The sequence below is a fragment of the Meleagris gallopavo genome, chromosome 2 (assembly GCF_000146605.3).
Source record: "Meleagris gallopavo isolate NT-WF06-2002-E0010 breed Aviagen turkey brand Nicholas breeding stock chromosome 2, Turkey_5.1, whole genome shotgun sequence".
NCBI classification, from domain to species: domain Eukaryota; kingdom Metazoa; phylum Chordata; class Aves; order Galliformes; family Phasianidae; genus Meleagris; species Meleagris gallopavo.
This window is the reverse complement of record NC_015012.2, coordinates 103,709,861-103,713,804: the sequence shown is the minus strand read 5'-3', so window position 1 is coordinate 103,713,804 and position 3,944 is coordinate 103,709,861.

The window sequence follows — 3,944 nt, the reverse complement described above, 5'->3', positions numbered from 1 at the left end:
GGGCGGACCGCGGCTCTTCGGCCATTACAGAGCTCTTTGTTGTATGGAGAATCACAGAACACAGAATCACAGAATGGCCAGGGCTGGAAGGGACCTCAAGGATCATGAAGCTCCAAATCCCCCACCACAGGCAGGGCCACCAGCCTCCACATTTAATACCACATTTAATACCAGACCAGGGCCCATCCGACCCGGCCTTGAACACCTCCAGGGATGGACGGGGCATCCACAGCCTCTCTGGGCAGCTGTTCCAGCTCCTCGCCACTCACAGTAAAGAAGTTACAAACTCATAGAATATCCCCAGTTAGAAGGGACCCATGAGGAACATGGATCCAACTCCTGGCTCCACACAGGGACACCTGTATCCAAACCCTTTGTCTGGTCAGGAGCAGTGTGCAAATGTGTCCTCAGCAGCACCAGGTTTGGGGCAGGTTTTGCTTCCCTGAGGGAAGACATTCTCACATCCCACCTGAGTTTCCCCTGACTCAGATTTAAGCCATTCCTTTGGGATGTATCCCCACACCGTTCAAAAATCCTTTGGGATTGGGATTTGCTGGTACTCAAAGAATTGTTAGGACAAGCAGATCACTAGAGGTTTGCACCAATTTGTATAACCTCTTTTACCAGAGGGCTTAGTTTACAATGAAGTTCCAAGAAATTTTATCTTTTAGGCTCCTAGAGATGAAGTAACTTGACATTTGGAGCTCTTAGAGAGGGTCCAGAGGAGGGCACTAAGATGATCGGAGGGCAGGAGCACCTCTCCTATGAAGAAAGGTTGAGGGAAATAGGCTTGTTTAGTTTGGAGAAGAGAAGGATCCAGGGAGACCTCATCGTGGCCTTCCAGTACTTGAAGGGAGCAGATAAACAGGAGGGAGAACGGCTGTTTACGAGGGTGGACAGTGATAGGACAAGGGGAAATGGTTTTAAACTGAGACAGGGGAGGTTTAGGTTAGATCTTAGGAGGCAGTTTTTCACTCAGAGGGTGGTGAGGCACTGGAACAGGTTGCCCAAGGAGGCTGTGGATGCCCCATCCCTGCAGGCATTCAAGGCCAGGCTGGATGTGGCTCTGGGCAGCCTGGTCTGCTGGTTGGTGACCTGCACATAGCAGGGGGTTGGAACTGGGTGAGCATTGTGGTCTTTTTCAACCCAGGCCGTTCTATGATTCTATGGTTCTATGATTTGGCATATCTCACTGCAAACAAAGAGTATTTTCTCCCTGGCTTCTAGGACTGACCCTGATATTGATGTTACCATGAGGGATGCAGTCCCACCGAGTTATAGAACTGTCAAGGTTGGGAATACCTCTGAGATCATCATGTCCAACCACCAACCCACCCCCACCATGCCCACTGATCACATCCTTAAGAGCCACATCCACACATTTCTTGGACACCTCCAGGGACGGTGATTCCACCATCTCTCTGAGTACCTGAGCTTCCAATACCTGACCACTCCTTCTGAGAAGAAAGAGTCCTATAAGTTGTCAGGAGACACTCTGTCAAGGACAGTCATACTCTGTGCCTGGTGATTAAATTCTGGTCTAGAGATCATCACCATGAGGCTGGTGAATTTGGGCATGTTCAGTGAGAGGCACCATTCCCACAACTCTCCCCACTACATCCTTCCAAGGATCTTCCTTCCTGATACCAGGAGGGTATCAATCTGATGTGATAACTGAGGAAAAGGGAGGTGAGAGGTGATGGCCTCAAGTTGCACTTGGGGAGGTTCAGGTTGGATATTAGCAAACATTTCTTCTCCAAGCGTGGTCAGGCATTGGCACAGCTGCCCAAGGAGGTGGTGGGATCACCGTCCTTGGAGGTGTTTCAGAATCATGGGGGAGTAGCACTGAAGGATGGGGGTCAGTGGACATGATGGAGTGGGATGGACTTGGACTTCAGGATCTTAGAGGTCTTTCCAACCTTCATGATTCTATGATTCTATGAAAGCAAGAGCCAACAGGATTCAGCAGCCTCTCCTCAGTTGAACACCCAAGGTTGCAACACTACACTGAAGGTTCATGCCCATGAGATCTTGCTGTGGGGAGGGGAAAAGTGAATCACAAGTTGTGCAACAGTATTTGTGTTTGGGAAAGTCTGCTCAAATAGAACTGCAACACTCTGGGTTTGGTGGTGAGTAAATCCTCTTACAAAGCTGGACCCAGCCCTGCATGTACACAGGGATGGGAAAGATCTTTGTCATCCAGGAGACATCACCAGCCCCATGGCCTCAGCACACAGCTTTGTTTTCTGCAGCCAGGGCAAGAGTAGACATGGTTTCTGGCCCCCTAGAATAGGCCCCAGAGTCGCTTGCAGCTCCCACAGATTTGGGAACTGCTAGAATGGGAAACCACAAAGAGAAGCTGTGGATGCCCAATCCCTGACAGTGCCCAGAGCCAGGCTAGATGGGGCTTTAGGGAGCCTAGTTTGGTGAGCGGTGTCCCTATGGCAAGGGTTGGGGCTGGGTGGGCTTTTAGATCTCTTCCAGACCATTCTGGTTTTCTGTGACTCAGTAAGGACAGGATCCTCCTTGGGGCAGGCATTAATAGCCCCAGATGTTCAGCGTGTTTCATGAGGAGGAGCAGAAAGGAGCTGAAATGACTCTACCTCCTGCCATGCAGCATTGTGCCAATGTTGGGAGGATGGGCTGGTGCTCAGTGTGGCTGCTGCCACAGCTACTGGTGGGGTCAGGGTTTCACCAGCTGGGTTCCTGCTTTCTTGCCTCTTCCCACATCTGTGCCCCAGCCCAGCTGTAGCGGAAGGCCAGAGAAGAAGAGGAACAAGAAAGCCAGCTCTATGCCTCTGAAAAGAGACTGTCTCTTCTCAAATTCTGTCCCCACAGCCACCCTGGCATCAAGAGCAGAAGTACAGAAGTGCTTCATCAGCACTTGAAGGCAGCAGGAAGGATGCAGAGGTCACACAGAGCCCAGCCAGCATGCAGCAGAGGGGCACAGACTGCCAAGGACACGTTGAGCTTTGTGCACTCTGAGCACTCAACCAATTCCAGGCATCCCCCCTCTCTGAGATGCTGTCTGCTGGGAGAGGCAAAGCCTCTGCCCTCGCTGCATTGCTCCTCTGCAGTAATGCTGGGTCATGATCCCTCTCCCGGAGCAAACAGCTCGGCATTGTTGTCACTAGTGCTTTGCAGAGCCAGTCACCGCCTTGTTTTCTGAGGTTTCCACCAGGGAGGGGCACAGAAATTAGAACAAGGGGCTGCGTGAGGTGATGGACAGCATAGAATCATGCAATCATAGAATCACAGATTTATTTAGGCTGAAAAAGACCCCTAAGATCAAGTGCAACCTGCACGACACGGGCAGTGGGGTCGGTGTTTCTTGTAGAGTGGTTTGAGATCACTGAATGAAAGGCTGTGCGGATGTACGTTAGCAATTAATCAGTGATTATCTAAGATGAGGATAAAATGGTACTCCCTGGGGTTGGGTAGAAGTGTCTCCTTCCATTGAGGGTGTTTATTCAGTTTAAAGGAAAGTTTGGATGGATCTCAGGAAAGAATGGGAAATCCTCAGCACACATTTAGTGCTGTACAACCAGAGCTCTGCCTCTTTAAACTACATCTTGCCAGCAGATTATTAAATCCTTTAATCTCTGAGCAACGACGCCAATCTGGTTGCCTTACAGACATTGCTCACACCACATCTGTTGAAACCCCAACCCAAGATAAAAGCCCAGAGCCTCTCACATGACTGTCAGCAGCCCCTCCTCCCCTGTCCCTGCTCCCCACCATGTGCCTGTTCATTACATTCTGGTCATGAACATGGGGTAGCATCAGAGATGGGAAGGGAACAGGGGACACAGCCCCAAGCCCCATGTCCTGGTGGTTATCCAACCATGGGATCGCAGAATCATAGAATAATTCAGGTTGGAAAAGACCTCCAAGATCCCCAAGTCCAACCCCAACCCATCCCACCATGCCCATTGCCCACATCC